Source organism: Schistocerca piceifrons, chromosome 3 (genome assembly GCF_021461385.2).
Source record: "Schistocerca piceifrons isolate TAMUIC-IGC-003096 chromosome 3, iqSchPice1.1, whole genome shotgun sequence".
NCBI classification, from domain to species: Eukaryota; Metazoa; Arthropoda; class Insecta; order Orthoptera; family Acrididae; genus Schistocerca; species Schistocerca piceifrons.
The window spans coordinates 690,985,850-691,012,396 of record NC_060140.1 but is presented as its reverse complement, the minus strand read 5'-3'; positions in this window follow the sequence as shown (position 1 = coordinate 691,012,396).

Genomic DNA, 26,547 nt, shown 5'->3' with positions numbered 1-26,547 from the left:
GGCACTTATTGAAGGACGTGCTCTGACAGTTCTCTCTCGTACATGGTGCAAATACTTAATATTCGCCGAATATGGCGTATCCATCTAACGCGCCATTGACATGGAAACACCATTCGACGGTTTCGCAATACAACACTAATAGGAACGGTAAGACTAGTATCGTCGAATCAAACGAATGTGAATTATATATTCCTTCGAAGAACAGGTAGATATGCTTCTCATTTACGGAAAATGTCAACGAAATTCAGTGAGAGCTAGAGACTTATATGCTGAAAGATATCTTCAACGTACTCACCCTACACATCGTACATTTAAAAATGTATATAATAAATTGAGAAAAACTGGATCTTCAGCACATCGGAAACATATCCGGCAAAGGAAAGTTACTAACAAGGAAACGGAAACTGGTACTCTTGCCACGTGGTTGGAGATCCTTGTGCCAGTTCGCATCAAATCGCAAGGGAATCCGGCAAGAGTCAGAGTAGTGTTGTTCGTGTTCTGCATCGCCATAAATATCATCCTTACCATATCAGTCTCCACCGAGAATTAACTGGTACGGATTGTATGCGTCGCGTTGAATTCTGCCGATGGGCTCAACTTCAGATTCAGAGGGTGACACATTTATTAATTTTATTTTATTTACTGACGAGGCTACATTCACGAACCATGGCAATGTTAATTTGCATAACATGCATTATTGGGCAACTGGAAACCCATGTTGGATTCGGCAAGTTGCACACCAAAAACCGTGGTCGGTGAATGTATGGTGTGGGATTCTGGAGGACAGAATTATAGGTCCCTATTTCACCGAAGGAAATCTTAATGGTAGGAAGTACATCACATTATTGCGAGAAACATTAGGTCTCTTATTGGAAGAAATACCTTTAGGAACAAGGAACAGAATGTGGTATCAACTCGATAGGTGTCTGACACATTTTTCGCTGATGGCTAGAAATGAGTTGCAGAGACAATTCCCAATTAGTTGTACTGGACGCGGGGGAGATGTGTCGTGACCAGCTCGTTCTACAGACTTGGCGCCTCTGGATTTTTTCTTGTAGGGCTTCGTAAAAGACATTGTTTATAAAGATGTTCCAACTATAGCTGAAGATATGCGAGAGAGAATTGTCAGAGCATGTGCTTCGATAAGTGTCGATGTGATAAGTAATACCACTCATCCGTGATAAGAAGACTGTGGCACTGCATTGATACCAGTGACCATCATTTCGAACACCTTCTGTAAATGGACGTTCATGCCACCTTTGTGACCTTTGTTGACATTGAAAGACCTCACTGTTACACATCAATGGATTCGTCTCCATAGCCGCTATCAGAAAATAAGTACCAAACTATAGCATCTCATTAAAAAAAAAAAACAAATTTGAGCTTCGTATCACTGAAGCGACCCCACCTAGCAACAAAAAAACCAACGTCATATTATGATTCCTGTTGTATCATGCAACTTTTGTCCCACAAACTTTTCAGCTCCTGTCATACTTTCGGAGTTATTCTTGGTGGCAATAGTTAGTGACTCACCCTGTATATCAACTTTCATAACATGTATGGATCAGTATTCCGATTGCAAGCATTTGAAAACTACTTGTCCATACAATTCCACTTCCAGATGAGTAACATCCAAATGAATTATGGCAAACAGAGAAATTTGTTCATACTTTCAGAAAAAAAACCATTATTTTTTAGAGAACTACGATCAGCCGCGTAATTCCACTGTTACACTACACACGCATCGAAAAGATTTGATATTAAATCTTTGTGAAATGATAGTTGGGAATGTTGATGCCGGCCGCTGTGCTGTGCGGTTCTAGACGCTTCAGTCCGGAACCGCGCTGCTGCTACGGTCGCAGGTTCGAATCTTGCCTCGGGCATGAATGTGTGTGATGTCCTTAGGTTAGTTAGGTTTATGTGGTTCTAAGTCTAGGGGACTGATGACCTCAGATGTTAAGTCCCCTAGTGCTTAAAGCCATTTGAACCACTTTTTTTAATGTTGATATTGCTAACACTGGGAAAAGGCTAATTTATCGGTGTAGCACGTATGGAGAGCTACATATCAAGAGTGGTGAAAGGCCGCAAAATTTCGGTTGGACAAATAAACAAGAAAATTTTTTCTTCGCCGTAAGTTAAAGCTGGTACGAGAATCTTCTACACACCAGATACGGAATGTGAAGAATTAAAAATCTGCAATGTTTCTGATTTGATAACTTCATCTATACTCTGTGCTAGTAAAATTAATTACATGCAATTTAGCTCAAGTCGATAATTAGGTGGAATGCAACTTGCTCTTATTGTGGCAACTTTAAAGTGTCTTTCTATTATAAATGAGTTTTCTCGGCGCTCTTAATTATTTCGGTGTACTTGTGGGTACGCATCCGATTTCTTGTTCCTATTTTAAGCATTAAAACAGTGACAACTCACGCGAACAACGAGAGGTACACCATTATTAAATGAATCTGTTTGTCATAATTCATGTTAAAAATACGTGATTCACAGGTGAAGCTACGAAATGTTTTCAGAATGGTATTATCAGTAGAGTCTCTTGGGTTCACTGGTATTTGCGAGCACTCCTATCCGTTGTTAATGTTCACCTCAGATCCACTAATGTCTACACGTCAAGCGCAATCGAGAAACGATGAATTCAGGAAGAGAGGTCAGTATGCACAGTAAATGGGTATCCTTCATTTCTCACAGAATTGAAAAAAGTTCACGTAGTTGGATAAACAGAAGTGTAACAAATTCACGCAGTTGGATAGACAGAAGTGAGACAAAACGTTGCTCTAGAACCACATTGTCTACTGTTTCGTAGCTCACCGACACTGTGTAGTAGGAAATCAGATGACGAAACGATTTCTGCTATACACGTAAAGGAAATCTCTTCGATGCTGTCCCTAAGGAAATGGCAGACTCTGTCACGAGGCAATCATCTACAGAGAAAGGGCTGGTAGTATCTTCTGCGCCGTGACTTCACAGCATTGAATTCAGTGCAGATAAACATTACGCATTCAGAAAGTGAAACACATCTCGAAATGCAGGCAACAGTTTCTGCGTATGCCATATTCGAACCCAGAACTTTGCCTTTCGGCGATAATGGAGAGTAAATATCTTATTGAGAAAAAGCATAGGAGCGATAGTAAAGTTTTTGTTCTGCAACCAAATGCATGAGTGAGGAAATGGGAAACTGAAATATTAAGTTTAGCCACGCGGAAGACGCCTCTCGTTGCGAGCCAATTTCAGTTTGACTGGAAGTTCTGTTAGAGCAAACGCTTGGCTGCAGAATGACAGATTCATTCTTGAAAGGTAATCGGAAGTATACACACAGTTAACCATCTGTTGCATAAGATATTAAAATTTCTTCTTATTGCAATCACATTAACGTACAAAGACATGTTAAATCACAGCTACAGAGTACGACGGAAACCTAATTGACAATAAAAAAGTCCAACTAAATATTTAGAACGCTTCAAAACGGGATACACGCTAATATTCAAATGTGTACACAGTTCATATAATAACAGTTAATCAAGGACAAAATCAGACAGTTAACTGATAAATTCTACTGTCCGATCCCACTCGTCGACATTGAGCAATGACATCGTATCTAAGGCAATCTGTGAAACATGTAAGTAAAAAAAAAAAAAAAAAGAATGGAGATGGCACTATGGGCTTCATGCAGGTAAAAAAAAGGAGGGAGTTGGCACTACAGACCTACGCTGTACATTGTTTTGAAGCCACAGTGGGCGGGGCCTGCCGCCATTTTAAGTAGCCCAAAATATCAGCAGTCTACTGTTTACGATTGCTTCTTGTTCATGATCTCTGTCGTGTGTATGCAACAACTGTTTTAAATATTAAAAATTATAGAGCTCACAGGAATAACATAGTGTTAGGAAGGCAATTTCGATCGTTTTTCTGTTCTTGAATGCTTGTTTGTTCTAGTAATGGGACATATTTGGTCTCGTTAATGTAACTGTTTTTTCGTGATGTATTTCGAACAACAAAAAAGAGAAGGTTACGATGTGAAAATGATGATTTTGTAATCTATATAATTCCAATTTTACTGTATTTTTATCGACAGCAAATGAAATTGGAACTCTGAAACCAGCGCTTATTTGCTTAATTGGTAATGCTCCTTGTTCGTTACATTTTCAGTTTTCCGCTGCTATGCACAACATTTGTAATGTTCATTTTTGCTAAAAAATTACCTACGTGATCTTTGCTAGCGCATAAACAAGTACGACGAGGACAGAAGCAAGGCATGCTATTGTAATTTGTACAAGTCAACAAAGTGAACGATTACTGAAATGTACACATGTACAGGACGGAAGCTAGCATTTTTTATGAAAGCGTCAGATGTCGTTTGGAATACGACCACGAAAGGAGACAGTTAGTCCTAACGGTCGAAACTGGGCATTGGCTTGTCATAGTGACTTCCTGAGGACGTATCACTGCAGTGAACCAAGGAGCTATAAATGCGGTGTACCATAATGTTTTTGGGCTGTATAAGATGGCGGACGTAGGCTTCAAGTTTGAGGCTTAATGACAACTCCCTTCTTTTTTTCATCCATGCTATTAAAGCAGCAGATCATACTCGTAAACAAATGAATGTAGCATGATATAAAATTAAAATTACATTTCACATAGTTATTTTCTTGGTCATGAACTATATCAAAATGAATTGAAGACAACGAAAATTGAAAAAAAAAAAACGTGAATCAAAAACAAATTTTCATGTCTGATGAGAATAAGGCCTCTATAAAATTAAAATTACATTTCACGTAGTTATCTGCTTGGTCATGAACTATATCAAAATGAATTGAAGACAACGAAAATTTAAAAAAAAAAAATGTTAGGCCTATTCCCGTAATTTACTCGAGTAGAAAAGCAGAGAAAACCTTTAAATTGCATAACGGTAGAGCGCAAGATGTCCTTTTATTATAAAATGGTATTAATATTATTACTAATTATTGCATCAAACGGGAGAAGCGCAGGCAAGTTGGAAAATGCAGTTACTGATCCCAACGATTCGATGGTTAGTTATTTAGACCGTTTTAACAAGTGTGTGCACTAAAGTGTAACAGTTTTCTATATTTGGTCTTACTCTCTTCACTACTATGAAAGAGAAAAAATTTGGAATCTTCATCTACAACATTTGTTACTTTTTCGTAGTAGTTCTGAGCTCAATGAGAAATCTAGAAAGGCTACAAAAATCTAGTCCACAGATTTATTGCAGAAATGTCCACAATGTACTTGTTAGACTCTACTTTCGGTGAATGTTCGTTACTTGTGTACTAGTACCGTTAGATTTCAACAATTATTACTGAAAGTGAAGCTATTTCACAATATTATAACTTAATCATGGGCTTACTGTAGTGGATTTAAAGGTTCCCTGTGCTTTTCTTGCTCGCATAAATTACGATAAACACTTTTAATAATTTATCGCACAAGAACCAAACATCGTACAGATATACATGTCATTTTGAAGAGAAACCCTCAAAGTTTTTTTCATGTATACCGCCACAGCGTAGTTTGGTAATTTGTCGATAGTCAGCGCTACTCGCAAACATGGCGAGTTCCGGAAAGGGGCCTCCCCGATCACTAGATCTCATTCCGTGTGAGTTTTTTCTGTGGGGACACATTAAAGGTCTGGTGTATGTACCGCCTTTACCACGTGATGTAGCAGAGCTCTGGGGAGAATACGGGAAGCGACTGCCACAGTCGACGATGCCATGTTGAGACGGGTATGACAAGAATTCAAATATCGTATTGACGTCTGCCGGGTCACTCACGGTTCGCATATCGAATGTTTGCTAAAAAACTTCCAGGGTTTCTCTTCAAAATGCAAGACGTATGACATCTATATAATGTTTAGTTCTTGTGCAATAAATAATTAAAAGTATTCTCGGACTTTAAGTACACCTTGCAATTTATTTCAGACATGTGTACTTGTTTTTCTTCTGTTCTTATTTATTTTCGTTAACTTCAGTTCTTTTCGAGATAATCTGTCACTAAGCAATTAAAGATGTGAACTGTAATCGTAATTTTATCGCATAGATCATATATAACATAGACCACGTATGTCCTTGTCCGTGCCGTGTTAAGGCTTGAAACCAACATCTAAGCCACGTGACTTGGGGAGAAAGCCGAGTTCCTGTCTTTACGCGCTGTGTGAAGTGGAGCTGACAGTTACAGTTTCTCTCATTTATCTCTGAAATCAAGTACTTATTTTGACAATTCAGCGAACTGTGGAACTACTCTTACACACGTAGTAGTTTAGTTAACCTAATTTCTCCGAAATTCCTGATAATGAAGCAGTGGTTATCGTTTTTACATGTAGTCAACTTGAAACGTACTGATATTTATTTTAACAAGCGACGGAATGACTGTTCTTTAGGGAATACTTTATTTACACTATGAATTCTTGCAGTTCGCCGCTTCCATAGGAGTGGAAGACAAAATAACAATTCCGAAACCAGCAATATTTTTCCAACGATTGCACAAGAATATGTGTGAAACGCTTTAGAAAGTTTTTGTAAGAAAGGAAATTCGTTTATGTCTATAATGTCAGGTATTTACTCATAATCCAGTACAGATACCAAACGATATCAAGATAGGAAGAGTAATATATTGCAAAACGTTGATTGTACTGATGCAGTGAGCTAGATATTAACGATATGATGTTTCAAAATCTTAGTAATTCAGCGAGTTTTACATCCAAGGACCACCATCCATCTTAATTTTCAACTTATGGAAATACCACTGCAAGTATGTTAAACTTACAAAACTGAGATTTTCGTCACTGTATCTAATCTGCAGGACACAAAACAAGACTAATCTGAACATATGTGAAAGTTTTTACTTCTGCATCTAGTGAAAATCACAACATTTGATCTGTAACAAAAATGTCATAAATAGTGCACTGTAAATGCGTAATGACATGCTCGGCTTCGTGTCCGGAGTCACGTGACCAGGCCCCCACAACCGCATGAGTGGTCGACTGTGAAGAGCGGACAAATTGAATAGCTGGGCGGCGGCCATTAGAGTGGTAAACTGACGCGCGGAGTTCGAATGTTTATACATCGCTTTTGGTTATAAAATGCCTTCCCTTGAGTTAGGTCACAAACATAATGCCTCATTTAAATACGTTACTACAATATACCTTTTAATTTATGAAGAAACAGCAACTAGTCACTGTTTATGAATTTATCTTACGTACTACATGGAATCTGCCGTTGCTAAACGTTATGTACTGGACCCCTAGCATTTTTCTTAGTTCATTTACGATAGATGTACGCAAAATGCATCAAAATACTCGAAGATTTGCCCACTATATTAATAGATATTTTCTGACTCTATCTTGTTTTAGATTTTATGACGAGAAGTGCGTTATATATGGCATAGTGCTTTGGCAACTCACGACCAAATTATCAAGTTTCAACCTAACCTAGACCATGAAAACACTACCGATCAGCCAACTTTCTTCAAAATGATCAGAACATATAAAAAGTTATTCTGTCGGTCGGAAATCTTGCCTCCTGACAGCGTGTAACCATTTTTGTAACAGCTGTGGTTTTGAGAAAGGAAACCTGCAATAGATGCACAGACATTATGCTAATACCGTGTTACAAAAATATTTATTAAACAAGTGCACTGACATACAAAAGAACTTAAAATATCCACATACCTGTGAAATGTAATATTCGTTCCTTTCTCGAATTTATTTGTACAATTAATCGCTGCACGACTCTTCACCACTGTACTTCTTTTGATTGGAACGTACAGACAGTAGAATTACGAGTAACAAATACTGTATGTACGCTCCAACAAATATACAACGTTGAATAAGTGTCTTCATAAACAACTATACTACACAACACATCAGACTACAACCACTATAATGGCGTCCAGCCGAAGCTTCAAACTATCCCGCGACTGCAGCGCCGTAAGTGAGTCTAGTTATTTTTTACAAGGTCTTTGCACGTGACTTAAATGTTGGTTTCAGCAAAATGACGTCATGCGTAGTCTATGTTATCTTTGGTCTATGTTTTATCGTATGCTACATGCGTTTGTTTACAAATGTGATCAGTTGCTTCCAAAGATAGACTCTATGCAGCGTCTCTGCCATTGAAGTAAAAATAGAAGTGCGGTGTCATTACGTCACAAACTTGAAGCCGATGTCCCCCCTCCTTATCTAGCTCAATACATTAGGTTCACTGCATTCATACCTCCGTGGTTCACCGCTTTGATGCTTCCCCGTAACGTCACTCTGACGTGCCGTGCCCAGTTTCAACCGCTTTGGGTGCAATGTGAAGACGTAGTCATTTCATTAAAATTGCCAGCTTGCGTTGTTTACAGGTGTAATTATCGGTCCGATTAATCTAAAGTTTTAAGGAATCACGCTTAACTCGTAAATGGAGCAACTCGAACAATATTTTCTTTTGTATACGTGAGTTATTGTTGCACTGTTTACTTTTATTCCAAGTCGGAAACGCCCCGACATCCGAGCCACATGCTATCAACGGTCTGTCATCGCACAGCACACGGCTGCGAAACCGCACTGATCGTTGGGGCAGTCAGTAGTGCCTTAAATTCCTCTCGCCGATGATTATTGTTCATCGTTCACATCCCTCCCCATTTAAAAATTTTTTAGCTAAAACAGCCGGAGACAGCGGTCACGCGTGCTTCAGTTTTGTATGTATGATTGCGTGGATGTGTGTGTGTGTGCTTCCTTTCTGAAGAAGGCTTTGGCTGAAAATTTATGTGAACACTCGGCGTGCTCGGCGTGTGAGTAGCAATATGTCAGTTTCACAGTATAGTTGTTGTAAATAATCCACTGCACTGCAACACGAACAATAACATACGTAATTACAATACCAGAAGAAAAAAATGACACATTAAGGTTGTCTGTTGCACGAACAGGGGTTCACAATGCTGCAACGAAAATTTTGATCGCTTACCCATTGATATAAAATGAATGATACATAGCAAAGAAAAATTTGAACTTAACCGAAAACGTTTCTCTTTGGTAACTCCTCCCATTCCGCAGACGATTATCTATTACTGCAATACGTAAATGGTGGTGGGTAGTAATTACTGACTAACATCTGTCTATCTTTAATTAAACAACGTAAAAACTAGTAAACGATCAGCATGGACGCATAATTTAAAAAATAATAATAATATTGATGTTGGTGTATAATGACTCTTTCCATATCATTGCGATTTATCGTGCAAATAATACAAGGGACATGAAACTAAGTAACTAACTATAGGTACATCACAAAGCATGGTACAGATTTATATACTTTGAAAATCTCAAAATGAAATTCAAAAGTAAAGTCAAGCAGATGATCAAAGTACACGTATATTCCAATTGCGCTATGTTATTCCTGAAAAACTGACAGAGTTACTGGCAAAAAATATTCCAGGAAAAGAAGCAAATAGGCTGCTACTGGAAAGGTAAGCTTACATCTTACACAGGTTATGCCATCATTAGTGAAAATTACTCATATACATGTTAAGCCAAAATATCCATTTTAAGGGGTCTTAAGCGTTTGAGAGCACTCCCTAAATCATATTTATAGTAGTCCACAATGCTGGACGATATTTTAAGAAATATATCGTTTTTTACCCTGTATGTTCCTATTATTGGCCACACACTGAATGACGTATCGTTGGTAATATTTAAGAGCGAGAAGATAGGTAAACTATAGTGAGGCTAATGCATTGACAATCTAATGAAACAAGAACTCTGCTCTGCTTGGAGATAACCTCTATGCAGTTCTGTTTCTTCGAGATTTCAATAATCATTCACTTTGTTGACATGCACAAGGTACGACTGCATGCCTTGCTTCTTTGCACACGTTTACGGGCTAGCAAAGAACACATAGGTAAGTTTTTTGCGGACGAGAACATTAAAAATGTTGTACATACGAGCTGAAAGCTGAAAATGTAACGAACAATAAGCAGTAGCGACACCAGCAAGCAAACAAGCATTGGTTTCGGAGTTCCAGTTTCATTTGCTATCGATACAAATACAGTAAAAGTGCAATTAAATAGATAACGAAAGCATACTTCTCACATTACTTCCTTCCGTTTCCGGTTATTCGAAATATAGTAGCAGAAAACAAGTTACGTTATCGAGGCCAAATGTTCGGTATTGGTGAGCAAATATGCAGTCAAGAAATCAGAAGCAGTTTATCTTGTCGAGAAATTGAGACAGATACTTCCTGTGAGTTAGTATGGGTAGGAGTCATTGTTGGCAACCTGTAACGACAACTGTACATATAATAATTTTTTCTTCTGAATTTCGATAAATTAGTGTAAGCAATGTTTTGATTTCATTTCTTTTTCTTTTCGTGTCATTATGTTAAAGAATATGTAAGCAACTTTCGAAGTGAATATTAATACTCATGTCAAATTTCAAGCAATGCTATAACAGAATTGAAGTGCAACCCATGTTGAATTTATTGTAACATGTTTAAAATTGTAATTGTGCGCCTGGTCCATACGTAGGCAATGTATTAGGATATGTGGAATGTAAAAACTTTGGTGAATACCCTATCTGTAGGGGAGCGATAAAGGGTGGACGGCAGGCGAGCGCGGGAAAATGCACATGGGCGCGGCACAGCATAACGGGCTCAGCAAGACGTCGGAGCTGGGCATCGGTCTGAGGAACACGTTCCGGATCGAGGAGGCTATCCTGGAAAAAGTGGTTTCATTGAGCCTCGGATGTGCCGTTTCCGACGACTACACAGCATGGCTATCTTCTATAGACACTGAATTGAAAAGTATTGCGACGCTAAGAAGAAGCAAAGTGCCGATACACTAAGAACCATAGGTGTAATTGTATGTGTGCTGTGCGCCTCGCCATCTCGCCGCCCGCCAACCGCCGCATCGACACGAACAGGTTGAATCTTTAGAATTGTATTCGTGTGGACCAGTGTTAATTTTGTTTCTGACTGTTCAATAACAACTTAACCTTTTACCAGAATTGTCCTAGCAATTAATTATCCTTATCACTAACCTAGACAGGGTCCTTTCCACATGTTGTGCAATCCGAGTGTCCCGAAATGAAGATTTAAAGTTTATGTTAAAAAGAATTACCTGCAGAACTATCTATGCTAGAAAGATGTTTAAGGAGTTTTATTGTTAATGAAAATATAAGCAAAGAACTAAGGTCTAACAAAGTTGGAAGATAATTATGGAATTGGTTTAGTAATGAAGCTTAATTAATTCGAGACAAAAATAATGGTAGTTAAATGAGGAAGTAATTGGACTATAAGAGTAATAACTCATATTTTGTAAATCTTGAGTGCTTAATGTTGCCAATAGTTAATGGTTTCAACACCGTGATCATAACAGTTTCACGGTCCCCCCCCCCCCCCCCCCCTTTCTTTCACTCTTTTCTTTTCTATTCATTTAAATTCTGAAACGTACTGAACTGATTTGACTAGCAAAGCTAAAGTCAATATAAAACCTAAATTTATCAGTGTTTTACCCTATAAAAATTGATATTGTATGTGTGTTTCAAAAGTGCTATTTCTAGGGTAACCTATGCCCGATTTCAGTCGGATTAATAGACAAAACGCAGTTTGTAGTAATCATTATAGTGTTATGTTGTGTATTTATAGCTTGTCCAAATTAGTACAGAATGGGAAAATATTAGTTCAGTAGATTTTTCTGGTTCTAAAATGTTCCATATAATGCAGTATTACTACGTGTTGTTATGCTTGTACGTACATCCTCTTGTACAAGGGAAAACTCATTTAATGCCTAATTAGGCTGGCGACCGTATTATTAATAATTGGTAGCATCTGCTGTGTATGTTTCTTGCCCGTCCTAACGTGTAGTTGCACTTTATACTTGCTTGACGTATCATTGTTGTTACTGACTGGGTGTAAGTCCGATTTTGCTTCCATTCAGGTACACGCGGTCATCATATTTACTAAAATCCTTTCTTATAAGGTGAAGCCCGTCAACTTATCACAGTACAGGCTTTAAAGAGTTAACGTACGCCCGAGCGTAGAACGTTACAAGTGGCTTCCCGGTGACAGGACATCCAGTTGTCGGTCACAAATTAATGTGAATACCGAACAGTGGATGTTCAGTGGCACGAATTGTAATAATATTCAGTAAAGTAAAGAGCAGTGAACGTCAAATACGATAGTGTGGTGTAATTTGCGTTCAGTATGGACAAGAATGTAGAAACAGTAGATGTGCCGAGCGTAATGGAAAATGCGGCTGGCAGTAGCAGGAGTTTACGCGGCCATATAACAGATGGCGTTAGCGGAAGACAATTGGCGTACATACAATATCATGAATACGTTAACGAACAGATTGAAATGTCGAGATCGTCTCGAACACAGCAAGGGATAAAACAGGAAGTAGAGGGTGGCTTTGTAGATGATAGTGGGTATGTGAATGAATCCACTGACATGTTTGATTCACCACAGATAAAGAAAGAGTCGAAAGAAACTTCTGAAGTAGGATCGGAACACACCGATTCCGTAGAACAAAACAGTGTGAAAATTTTAAGCATGAACGATGTATTTGAACAATTAACCAGACAAATTGCAGGACAGAATGATCAGCTTCAGAAACAAGTTGGTAATCAGGTTAGTCAGCTTAAAACACACGTTGACGAACAGCTTAAAACACAAAGTAATCAGCTCAAAACACAGAACGAGCAGCTTAAAACACACGTTGGGCAGCTTAAAGCACAGGTCGAAGAACAAGGAATTAAAATTAGCAAACAAATAGAACAGGTAGAACAAAAAGTTGGTAGTTTAAGTTCTGTGGTAAATACTATGAAATTTGAAATTGACACCATTAACAAAAATATGGATACTATGCAGGGGGAAATTGGTAACATTAACAGTAGGTTCGATGTTGAAATTCTCAACATTCAAGAGAAAGCAGAGCCTCTGGTTGAGACAAAAGTAGACGAAAAAGTTTTCGGTCTTAAAACTGAGATCGTGAACGAATGTCAACACGGAATCTCACAATTGAAAAAAGCAGTATCAGACACTGAAAGAGATTTAGGTGAGAAAGTTAACGGGTGTGTACAAAAATGTGAACAAAATACTTCGAAAATTCAAGGCAAAATTTTCGATCTTGAGAGTAAAATTAAATATAGACCTGGTGTTGTCTGTAATGGCACACCAATTACGAAGCTGTTAGAAGGTGAGGAACGCTTCGATCCCGCCAAGAAACATAACGGATGGCATCCGTTAGATTTCATCAAAAATTGCGAGAGGATATTTCCTGAACACTTGTCTGATCAGGAAAAGATAAACGTAGTAATTAGCGCCTTAGCAGGTGACGCTAAGCGCTGGGGAATTAATTTGAATACCGAACGAATGACGTTCGAAGAATTTAAGCAAAGGTTCACGGAAGAATATTGGTCCGAACAAAAACAGGATCATTTGTGGCGCGAGAATATCATGGCCAAGCTTCATGATAACAGGGGCAGGAATTCTTTGAAAGATTTCTGCGAATATTGGTACCGGAAGTTAACACATTTAAGAGGAAGAAGATCCGATTCAGAAATCATCTGGGAACTATATAAAAAGCTTCCAGAAGATTCAAAGAGATACGTGGGAAGCAATCATCGCAGTTTCCAAGCGTTTCTCGAAAGGGTCGAAGACGAAGACCATTGGCGCGAAAGTCGTGTCAATTATCAAAATTTTGGTCATCGAAATAATCGTAATAACGACGAGAGAAATGACGGCGAAGGATTTCGCGTCAATATGATACAGAGAGGAAGAGGCAGAGGCAGAGGCCGAGGAAGTTATCTAGGTCGCGGTAGGGGATACACCGCGCAAAATAATAACGATGCGGGAAACTGATTTCCGCGAACGTTGCGGGCCAAACGGAAGCGGACAATATATACCGGCCCCGATTTAAGAAAAGTTACCGAACTGACAGTAATATTATGAGACAGGTTAGAGACAGGCGTGGAACGACGCAACGTGTTGTTGCGATACAAGCGTCAGGTGCGGGCATAAATGAGTCATCGTTGCCGCGCAGAGTGCTACATGTTAACAGGCGAGTGGAGCAGCAGAGGGCAACGGCCCAGCCTAGCAGAACAGCTGTTCAGAGAGAAGCCGCTAGCAATACGGCAGCATTAGGTACGAACATAGCCGTAAGAGCTGATGAATATATTACGAGTGATAATCCCGCGGCGAAGGAAATAATAGATGAAACTGTGGATACACAGAGAGGTGCGGATAGCAGTGTTTGCAATAAAGTAAAAGGCGAGAATGAATTAGCAGAAGTAAGTAATTGGCGTGTGCAGATCGACGATCTGTACAAGGGCCTAAAGCAATGTGAGTGGGAGGATTTTAAGAAGGAGTATGAAGCAAGGAAGTTAATTAGTAAAAAAGGAGGTAGTAGGGACGTCGATAAGGTGACGTGGCCCAAATTTGAAGAGGAGAGAGTAAATAGCGCCACGCAAAGTACGCGTGCTGCCGATAGGACGAAGGTGAAAAATAGGAGGGAATTGGAGGACGAAATCCTTAGCATTGACGAGGAAGTAACTTCTGTTAATGATCCGCCAACAGTACAAGCTGCTACCGAAAGGCACCATGGGGAAGGGACAGATAATTACCTAAAAGTAATTGAAGTCCACGAGGATTACACTGAATATGAAGTAACAGTGGATGTGAGTAAAGCTGATGATGAGGCCGTTTTGCCAAAAGAGGATACTGAGTTAAAATTAAAGCCTGACAAAAATGCAGAGGGAGAACTTAGTGCCTGTCTCAGAAAAGCTTTTATGTTAGAACCTGAAAGCGATTCAGAATGGTCGGATTCTGACGATAGTTCAGGTGACGAATATTTCGATAATAGTGAAAATAATGGGGATACAACTAATTGTAATCTTGTACCTAATGATGACGAAGTTTCAAAACAAAATCCAGATGTTGAGACCGAACAAAGAAAGAAAGAGCCACCTGACGACTCAGGGTCTATTTTACAAAGAGTTCAAGTAATTAATGACTTTGAACTCCCGGAACCAAAGAAACCGCCAGATATAGGTGATGTGAATGTTAAAAGCATATCTTGGGACGATGTTATCGTCGACCCAGTTTTGCTTAGGGAAGACCACAACAATGAAAAACATTCGATGGTGAAACAAACAGTAATACCAGTTGAAATTTATGATGTGAAATTGCAAGTACTTCTTGATACTGGATCTCAGATAAGTGCAATCTCCCAGTCGTTTTTTGAACACATTTGTGATAAGCCTGGACTAGTAATTATGTCAGTGACGGGTGTAAAAATTCTTGGTGCTACGGGCAAGACTAGCAAGCCGGTAAAGAACCAGATTTTGGTTGAATTTAGTATAAAAGGACAAAAATTTGAACACGATTTTTTGGTTGTGCCAGACTTGAGTACTGAAATGATTCTGGGAATAGATTGGTTAGATAAAGAAAAGGTTATTATTGATTGCAGCCAGGAAGTGATCAAGATTAACAATGCATCTAAGAAATTGGGATTAAAATTTGAGGAAAATGGGAAGGTGTTCGATTCAGAAATTGATTCTATATTGTTGGAGATCGACCAAGGGAATGATGGTTTGACAAACAAGTATGAGGTGTACCATGTCCAGAGGTTAATAGATGAGAGTGACAAGCAGGGGCATGATTTTAAAGAAATGGTGGAAAATTTGAAGGGAATATCTCCCGAACAGAAAACAGAATTGCTTGATATTTTAGATAGTAACAGCACCGTATTTTCGGACAAACCTGGCCTAGTTAAGAACTTTGAATACCAGATTGAGACAATAGAGCATAAACCTTTCTTTGTAAGACCGTTTTCGATACCCATATCAAAGAAGCAGGCTGTTCAAGTGGAAATAGATAAAATGATAGAATGGGGTGTAATCGAACGGAGTAGCGGCGAATATAATAGTCCCCTTATCATCGTGAACAAAAGGGATGGGGGAGTGAGAGTAGTTATCGACGCCAGGGCTTTGAACAAAATTGTAAAGAAGGAAATAGACAGACCTGAAAATCTGGACGAAATGCTCCAAAAATTTTATAACGTGAAGTATTTAACCATCTGGATATGACCGCCGGCTACTGGCAGATCCCATTGAGTAAAGAATCCCGTAAATATACCGCTTTTCTATTTGCCGGGAAATGCTATCAGTATAAAGTAGTGCCATTTGGGCTTAGCACTTCGGTGGCAGTATTTATTAGGGCACTGGACTTTGTATTAGGGAAAGAATTGAGTTCCCGGCTAACCATTTATGTAGATGATTTACTGATTGCTACAGAAGAATGGCAAGAGCATTGTGAATTATTGCAGAAAGTTTTTATTGCTCTACATGCAGGGGGCATGACACTTAAGTGGAAGAAATGTGAATTTGTGAAGTCGGAAATAAAGTTTCTGGGGCACATTATTACTACGGCCGGTATTGGCAAGGACCCGGAAAAGTTAAGTGCAATAGCAGGGTGTCCAGCTCCTAGAAATAGAAAACAGTTGAAAGCCTTTTTAGGTTTATGTGGGTTCTATAGAAAATTCGTCAAGGGGCAAGTTTTTAATAGTCCTTATTTGAATAATCTACTTAAGAAAAATAGTGCTTTTGTGTGGACTGAAGGGTGTATGAGAGATTTCGAAAAATTAAAATGTGAACTTTTGAGTGACAATATTTTGTATCACCCCATACTGTCAGAACCTTTCCATATGAGTACTGATAGCAGTGCTTATGGAATTGGTATAGAAGTTTTACAAGAAATCTGTGAGGGCAAAGAAATCGCACACAGGACTATCGCGTTTGCAAGTAGGACTCTAACAAAATACGAGAGAAACTACACTATATCGGAAAAGGAAGCTTTAGCCATTATATGGGGATTAAAGAAGTTCAGAAATTATCTGTGGGGCCATAAGCTCATCATACATACTGACCACAAAGCTTTAACTTTTCTTAAAGATTTTCGTTTACTTAATGGTAGGCTAACTCGTTGGGCTTTGTACCTGCAACAATTTGATTACGATATTTGCTATGTTAAGGGTACTGAGAATTATGTGGCAGATGCTTTATCTCGATTGCCTAATGGTATGAGTGAAGTGCCCAATGAAAATGGTGAAGAGGGTACTTTTCAGATAAGGTATATGAAAGAGGTTTCAGGGAAAAGGAAAATTGAGCAAATATGTAAAAATATGAGATACCATCAGAATGAGGATCCGACATGGAAATCTGTAAAGGTAAATTTTGACTGTGTGCAGTATCCTCAAATTAAGAAATATTACAAAATTTTAAAGGCATTTTATATAGGAGGAAGGATTTAATCACTGAAGAATGGAGAGTATGTTGGCCACACCAGTTTGATACTGATGTCATAGATTATTTTCATTTATCATTGGGGCATAGTGGGCCAAAGAAATGTTTGGATAAATTGAATAATGTAATAGTGATTGCTGGTAGTGTCAGTAAGAAGGTAAAAGAACGAATTAAATCGTGTGATGTCTGTCAAAGGGCCAAAGTACCGAACAGAACTAGTAGGGGTACAATGCAAAGTACATTACCTGAAGACACCCTAGACTTATTATCGGTAGATTTATATGGTCCCCTCCCAAAGACTTCGGGAAATTGTGCATATATTTTAGTAATTTTGGAAGTATTCTCAAAGTTTGTGAAATTATACCCCTTGAAAAAAGCAACAGCAAAAGCTGTATTTAGTAGAATGGTCGAATACTTCAGAACCATTGGGAAACCCGAGGCAGTACTATCTGACAATGGACCCCAGTTCATATCCAAAATTTGGAAAGAAGGAATGGAGCAAAATGGTGTGGAGGTTAAATATATCGCAGCCTATCATCCTGCTAGCAACCCGGTTGAAAGGTACATGCGAGAAATCGGGAGGTTGTGTAGAACGTACTGCAGTCATAACCATAGAGCCTGGGGCAAGTTTATATCGGATTTTGAGAATGTCACGAACACATTACATCATGAAACTACTGGGTTCCCAGTTGAAGAAATTTTGTTAGGCAGCAGAAGTAAAAGTTTGATTGAAGAAAAACTAGAGTTTCCACCTTGTACAAGATTGGGGTTGGGTCAAAAGAAAGAATTAGTCAGAAAAAGGGCAAAGCTAAAAGCTGAATGTAGATCTAAAAGACACGATAAAAATCTGAAAGTTTCAAAGTTTAAAATTGAGGATTATGTTCTTTTAAAAACCCACGAGAAGTCTAGTGAACTGAACCATGAAATTTCCAAATTTAAATGTATTTATAATGGACCGTATATAATACAGAACATTCCACACAATAATGCTTACTACCTAATCTACCCAAAATCCAAAAGACATTTAGGTGTAAGAAATGTTGTGGACCTGAAACTGTATGTTCCTAGGAGTGAGTAACCTAAGTACACTCAGAGAGCGATTTGCAGAAAATGTGCTGTATCTTATGCTGAAACTAAGTTATTCCAAAGGTAACTAATCTTTGTAAATATATGTGTACCAATATCAGTGTGCTAATGTACTTATGTGAGTTTCAGATTACCAAATGTACTGTAAATGTAAAAATGTATGGAGAAAAGGACTGAAAAGAAAAGGGTAAATGCCGAAAACCAAAGTGGACAGTATATGAGCCATAATATAAAGGACTGCCCAACACCAAAGAGGGCAGATAAATAGTCAAAGGAGAATTGTAAGTGTGATACAGGAGATGTGACAATATGAGGTGAAAAGGACTGCCCAAATCTGAATGATAGGCAGCTAATGTGTGTAGTAATTTTCTAAATATTATTGTGTGTGTTTTATTTTAGTAAGTAAGGAAATGGACTGCCATTCAATGCAAGCAGCCACAAATTGTCTTATAGTGTATGTAGATATTTGCATTTGCTTTTGTAATTAAATGTTTGTATTCCAGATTTTGAAATTAATTCTTTGAGAAATTTAGTAAACATGAGTAATTTGCTGTTTTAATAATGTTGTGATTGGAGGTTGGACTGTGCAAAAGGAGCTGAAGTAAATGACAAGTAAATGTTCTTGATATGTTAAAAAGTATGGACCTATATAATGGGAGTGAAAGGAAGTATGCAGTATAAAAAAATTTTTTTTTTATATTCACATAAAGATTCAGAACCACTGTATAAATGTAAAATTTAGTGTTCCCATTAAATTTATATTTAGTAAAATTTACTGGATACAGGGGCATGTGTAACGACAACAACTGTACATATAATAATTTTTTCTACTGAATTTCGATAAATTAGTGTAAGCAATGTTTTGATTTCATTTCTTTTTCTTTTCGTGTCATTATGTTAAAGAAAATGTAAGCAACTTTCGAAGTGAATATTAATATTTAAGTCAAATTTCAAGCAATGCTATAACAGAATTGAAGTGTAACCCATGTTGAATTTATTGTAACATGTTTAAAATTGTAATTGTGCGCCTGGTCCATACGTAGGCAATGTATTAGGATATGTGGAATGTAAAAACTTTGGTGAATACCCTATCTGTAGGGGAGCGGTAAAGGGTGGATGGCAGGCGAGCGCGGGAAAATGCACACGGGCGCGGCACGGCATAACGGACTCAGCAAGACAGTCGGAGTTGGGCATCGGTCTGAGGAACACGTTCCGGATCGAGGAGGCTATCCTGGAAAAAGTGGTTTCATTGAGCCTCGGATGTGCCGTTTCCGACGACTACACAGCATGTCTATCTTCTATAGGCACTGAATTGAAAAGGATTGCGACGCTAAGAAGAAGCAAAGTGCCGATACACTAAGAACCATAGCTGTAATTGTATGTGTGCTGTGCGCCTCGCCATCTCGCCGCCCGCCAACCGCCGCATCGACACGAACAGGTTGAATCTTTAGAATTGTATTCGTGTGGACCAGTGTTAATTTTGTTTCTGACTGTTCAGTAACAACTTAACCTTTTACCAGAATTGTCCTAGCAATTAATTATCCTTATCACTAACCTAGACAGGGTCCTTTCCACATGTTGTGCAATCCGAGTGTCCCGAAATGAAGATTTAAAGTTTATGTTAAAAAGAATTACCTGCAGAACTATCTATGCTAGAAAGATGTTTACGGAGTTTTATTGTTAATGAAAATATAAGCAAAGAACTAAGGTCTAACAAAGTTGGAAGATAATTATGGAATTGGTTTAGTAATGAAGCTTAATTAATTCGAGACAAAAATAATGGTAGTTAAATGAGGAAGTAATTGGACTATAAGAGTAATAACTCATATTTTGTAAATCTTGAGTGCTTAATGTTGCCAATAGTTAATGGTTTCAACACCGTGATCATAACAGTTTCACGGTCCCCCCCCCCCCTTTCTTTCACTCTTTTCTTTTCTATTCATTTAAATTCTGAAACGTACTGAACTGATTTGACTAGCAAAGCTAAAGTCAATATAAAACCTAAATTTATCAGTGTTTTACCCTATAAAAATTGATATTGTATGTGTGTTTCAAAAGTGCTATTTCTAGGGTAACCTATGCCCGATTTCAGTCGGATTAATAGACAAAACGCAGTTTGTAGTAATCATTATAGTGTTATGTTGTGTATTTATAGCTTGTCCAAATTAGTACAGAATGGGAAAATATTAGTTCAGTAGATTTTTCTGGTTCTAAAATGTTCCATATAATGCAGTATTACTACGTGTTGTTATGCTTGTACGTACATCCTCTTGTACAAGGGAAAACTCATTTAATGCTTAATTAGGCTGGCGACCGTATTATTAATAATTGGTAGCATCTGCTGTGTATGTTTCTTGCCCGTCCTAACGTGTAGTTGCACTTTATACTTGCTTGACGTATCATTGTTGTTACTGACTGGGTGTAAGTCCGATTTTGCTTCCATTCAGGTACACGCGGTCATCATATTTACTAAAATCCTTTCTTATAAGGTGAAGCCCGTCAACTTATCACAGTACAGGCTTTAAAGAGTTAACGTACGCCCGAGCGTAGAACGTTACAAACCGCAATAAAATAATAAATGGATCCTTTTACCGACCTCCTAATTCCGGAGGTACGCATAAAATATCATCCGAAGTTGTGCTAAACGCATTCTCTGAAAATTAATTCTAGCAGTTAGTTCATGAGCCCACGCGAATAGTAAACGGTTGTGAAAACACACTTGACCTCTTAGCAACAAATAATCCTGAGTTAATAACGAGCATCAAAAGCGATTCAGGGATTGGTGAACACAGAGTTGTCGTAGCGAGACTGAATATTGTAATCCCCAAATCCTCTAAAAATAAGCGAAAAATACACCTATTCAAAAAAGCAGATAAAAATTCACTTGACGCCTTCCTAAGAGACAATCTCCACTCATTCCATAAGTGGAGACCAGATGTGGCTTGAATTCAAAGAAATAGTATCGGCAGCAATTGAGAGATTTATACCAAATAAATTAACAAAAGACGGAACTGATCCTCCTTGGTACACAGAACGGGTTAGAACACTGTTCCAGAAACAACGAAACAAACATGCAAAATTTAAACAGACTCAAAATCCCAAAGATTGGCGGTCTTTTACAGAAGCTCGAAATTTAGCGCGGACTTCAATGCGAGATGCCTATAACAGTTTCCACAATGAAACTTTGTCTCGAAACGTGGCAGAAAATCCAAAGAGATTCTGGTCGTATGCGAAGTATGTTAGCAGCAAGAAACCATCAATACCTTCTCTGCGCGATAGCAATGGGGATACTATCGAAGACAGAGTTACCGAACACAGCCTCCCGAAATGCCTTCACAGAAGACGACGAAGTAAATATTCCAGAATTCGAATCGAGAACAGCTGCCAACATGAGTAACGGAGTAGTGAAGCAACTTAAATCACTTAATAAAAGTAAGTCTTCTGGTCCAGACTGTATACCAATTAGGTTCCTTTCGGAGTATGCTGATGCATTAGCTCCATACTTAACAATCATATACAACCGTTCGCTCGATGAAAGATCCGCACCCAAAGACTGGAAAGTTGCACAGGTCACACCAATATTCAAGAAAGTTAGTAGGAGTAATCAACTAAATTACAAGCCAATATCGGTAACGTCGATATGCAGTAGGATTTTAGAACATATATTGTTTTCGAACATTATGAATTACCTAGAAGAAAACGGTCTACTGACACACAGTCAACATAGGTTTAGAAAACATCGTTCCTGTGAAACACAACTAGCTCTTTATTCACATGAATTGTTGAGTGCTATTGACAAGGGATTTCAGATCGATTCCGTAATTCTGGATTTCCGGAAGGCTTTTGACACGTTACCATACAAGCGGCTCGTAGTGAAATTGCGTGCTTATGGAACATCGTCTCAGTTATGGGACTGGATTTGTAATTTCCTGTCAGAGAGGTCACAGTTCGTAGTAATTGACGGAAAGTTATCGAGTAAAAGAGAAGTAATTTCTGACGTTTCCTAAGGTAGTGTTATAGGTCCTTTGCTGTTCCTTATCTATATAAACTATTTTGGAGACAATCTGAGCAGCCGTCTTCGGTTATTTGCAGATGACGCTGTCGTGTATCGACTAACAAACTGGAAAACGATTTAGAAAAGATAGCTGAATGGTGCGAAAAGTGGCAGTTGACTCTAAATAACGAAAAGTGTGAGGTCATCCACATTAGTGCTAAAAGGAACTCGTTAAACTTCGGTTACACGATAAATCAGTCTAATCTAAAAGCCGTAAATTCAACTAAATACCTAGGTGTTACAGTTACGAACAACTTAAATTGGAAGGAAGACATAGAAAATGTTGTGGGGAAGGCTAACCAAAGACTGCGTTTTATTGGGAGGACACTTAGAAAATGTAACAGACGTACTAAGGAGACTACCTACACTACGCTTGTCCATCCTGTTTTTAGAATACTGCTGCGCGGTGTGGGATTCTTACCGGATAGGACTGACGGAGTACATCGAAAAAGTTCAAAGAAAGGCAGCACGTTTTGTATTATCGCGAAATATGGAAGTGTCAGAGATATGATACTGGATTTGGGCTGGAAATCATTAAAAGAAAGGCATTTTTCGTTGCGACAGAATCTTCTCACGAAATTCCAGTAACCAACTTTCTCCTCCGAATGCGAAAATATTTTGTTGACACCGACCTACATAGGGAGGAACGATCACCACGATAAAATAAGGGAAATCAGAGCTCGTACGGAAAGATGTAGGTGTTCATTCTTTCCGCGCGCTATACGAGATTGCAATAATAGAGAATTGTGAAGATGGTTCGATGAACCCTCTGCCAGGCACTTCAATGTGATTTGCAGAGTACCCATGTAGATGTAGATGTAGATGTAAAAACGTTCGAAATACACTATGTTATTCCTGTAAACTCTATAATCCTTAGTATTTAAAACAGTTGCACGCACACACGACAGAAATGATGAACAGAAGCAATCTTAAACAGTAGTCTGATAATTTTTGGGCTCCTTAAAACGTCGGCAGACCCCGCCCACTCTGGCTTCAATATAACGTAAAGCGGAAGTCTGTAGCGCTAAGTCCTTTGCTTTTAAAATTCTATGGTCTCTGCCTGAGATATACCGTTTTTGCTCAAAACCGACGATTGGAATCGGACATTAGATCTGATCTAGTAAAAATACTCTCGTAACTTTTGCGGAACGTTATAGTGTGGGTAAGCAAATACTCAGGAAAGATGGTGACTACCCTCTTACGTGTTCCTCAACAGAATCCCGTCTGATACTGGCTTTCTATCTTCTGGTTAGAACCCGAGAAAGTTCAGGCACCCTTCGAAAGCAAGGACCACTATACGATGTTAGTTAAACAGCGCTTAACGCTTATTACACCACAAGTAGACCCTCGGAGTAAGTTCACTCGTCGCAAATAAATATCGCGATTGTGCCAGGCAACTGCGTGTGACGTATTGTAAGATATCTCATTGTTGAGAGTGTCGTCCGGGGCCGAATACTAAAAGCGAAAATCGCTTTCACTGTACCACAGCTTTTTTCCGCTCATACACAATACGTAACTGATTTAAAACATTCGTGATTCTTGAGAATATTACTAACAGACGATTACCAAACAATTAACATGGGAATTTGCCACTTCAAGCTCTCCACAATATAGTATTTAACGTATACTTTGCCCTAAAATCTATCATGTTCCTTCTCTGTAAGATAACTGAAACACTTTATTTCACAAGTTTATTGAAGTGAAGATAATGTTCAGCCGTAAGAAGCTAAGTGCGTCAGGAATTAGAGACAGATGCGTGAAGTTTTGAGTAATAAGCACAAAACACTGAGATTCTGCTTACAAAAGTAATTTCGCTTTGCAAAGACTTCGCTTTAAGAAACCTTTTTAATAGTTACAGCATAACAACGGTAGAGTTTAGACTTGCTGCCTCAAAAATATTTTCAATAACTACAACATGTCGCTTTCCGTTGTTAAGTAACCACGAAAATTCTTAAATTTTGTTTCATTCACAAATGACTGAATGTGCACATCTTTAAACTGGGAATGATGTGGCATAAACATTTGTGTTGAAGGGGGATTCGAGCTCATAACCTAATCGATTTTTAACTAAGCAAAATGAAATGTTGGATTCCGAAACTTATGAGCAGTACTGAGATTACTGGAATTAAAGTAGGAGACAAAACGGTTTTGCATTACTGGATTTGAACTCGGCGCCAATCGCCGTTGTTTTCTAGCCACGAATAGACGTCAAAAGTTGTTTTATTTAACCAGTAATAATATTTGCGTCTGTTTGGACTTATTACGTTGTGGAAAGATGTGTGCTGACTCGGCGTCGAATGTGCACATGTCATCGTTGTTGACTACGCACGAAGAGATGTTCATTACTGCATTATTTTTCTCCAGTTGCTAGGGGTAACGTGTCTAAAACTGAAACAATATAATGAAAAGTTCTCTATCTGACTGGGAGTTGAATCAGCACCATTCGTTATTGTTGACACCGCATGGAGGAGACGTTGAAAGTCATAATCATTTTTACGTGTAGTTTGTTGTGTGCATGCCACAGCTTGAAATGAGATGATGAAGTTTTTTGTGCCGGACCGGGTTAGAACAGACACCCGCGCCATTCGTGGGGACCTCGAGTTTGGAATTTTGGGGGAGCAGCGAAAAGATGGAACTGTATGTTTCCGAAGGGATCAATTCCGTCTAAGGGCAGATCTGAGACGAGTCTCAGTCCAGTGCTAATACTTTCGTCTCCATCAAATCCAATAAGAAGTAAGTGCCCTGTGACCTCACATTACGAATGTTTCATTTATAGCCGGCCGCAGTGGCCGTGCGGTTAAAGGCGCTTCAGTCTGGAACCGCAAGACCGCTACGGTCGCTGGTTCGAATCCTGCCTCGGGCATGGATGTTTGTGATGTCCTTAGGTTAGTTAGGTTTAACTAGTTCTAAGTTCTAGGGGACTAATGACCTCAGCAGTTGAGTCCCATAGTGCTCAGAGCCATTTGAACCATTTTTTTGTTTCATTTATAACATGAAATTTCTGGTGAACGAAAACTTACCTCTACTTGTCGAGATATCCGCCTCTGTCATATCCCAAATTATGCTGCCTCTCCTTCAGTCGTCAGCAAAGGGACATCACGTTTAATGTGGATTTGGAACTACGATGTAATCCAACGTTACTCAGTTGGCGTTGCCGAGATGAAGCGAACTGTTCGTGCTGTTTAAAAATGGTTGCCTGACTAGCCCTTAAGCATGTAGTAATTATAAAGTGCCCAGTAAAAAGACCTCCCGTAGTTCAAAAAGTAGTTATAAACACTCAAAGAAAGATACAGAAAATACTTTTATTTGTGAACATCAAATATTACGCCATTTTACATTAACGGATTTCGAAAATTATCTCCGGTAATTGGCGTCTTTCTTGGCTACACACTGACGACGCCATTCCCAGAAGTAGTCCATAGTTCTTCGTGTCATTTCCATAAACGGCATCCAGGTTCAAATGGCTCTGAGCACTATGGGACTTAACAGCTGAGGTCATCAGTCCCCTAGAACTTAGAACTACTTAAACCTAACTAACCTAAGGACATCACACACATCCATGGCCGAGGCAGGATTCGAACCTGCGACCGTAGCGGTCGCGCGGTTCCAGACTGAAGCGCCTAGAACCGCTCGGCCACACTGGCCGGCAAACGGCATCCAGTTTCTCGGTGATTGCTACCTTATGTGCTTGCAGTATTGTGGAGAGATTTTTGTGCACTTGAGCCATTAAATGTCCCCAAAGAAAAAATGAGAAGGTGACAAATCGTGTGACCTTGGGGGACAGGTGATGTCCCTCGCGAAGAGAAAAGACGTTGGTGGAGAGCTGTGGCACCGTGTTGTTGGAACCAGACTTCCCCAACAGACTGGTTTAACTTTGGTCTCTATCACGTGTCAGTAGCAATTTGAATTAATGATTACGGTTACGCCATCTTCTTCGGAAAAATACGGACCCCTTACACCAAATTCAGCAACGGCGCACCAAACCATCGCACAAAGGCTGTAAACTGGCGAAGTTTCCGAGGGTTTTCTGCTCCCCTAACGGGAATTTCATTTGTTTACAGTACCTGACAGTAGAAAGTGGGCCTAACCAGAATAAATCAAATCAGCACCA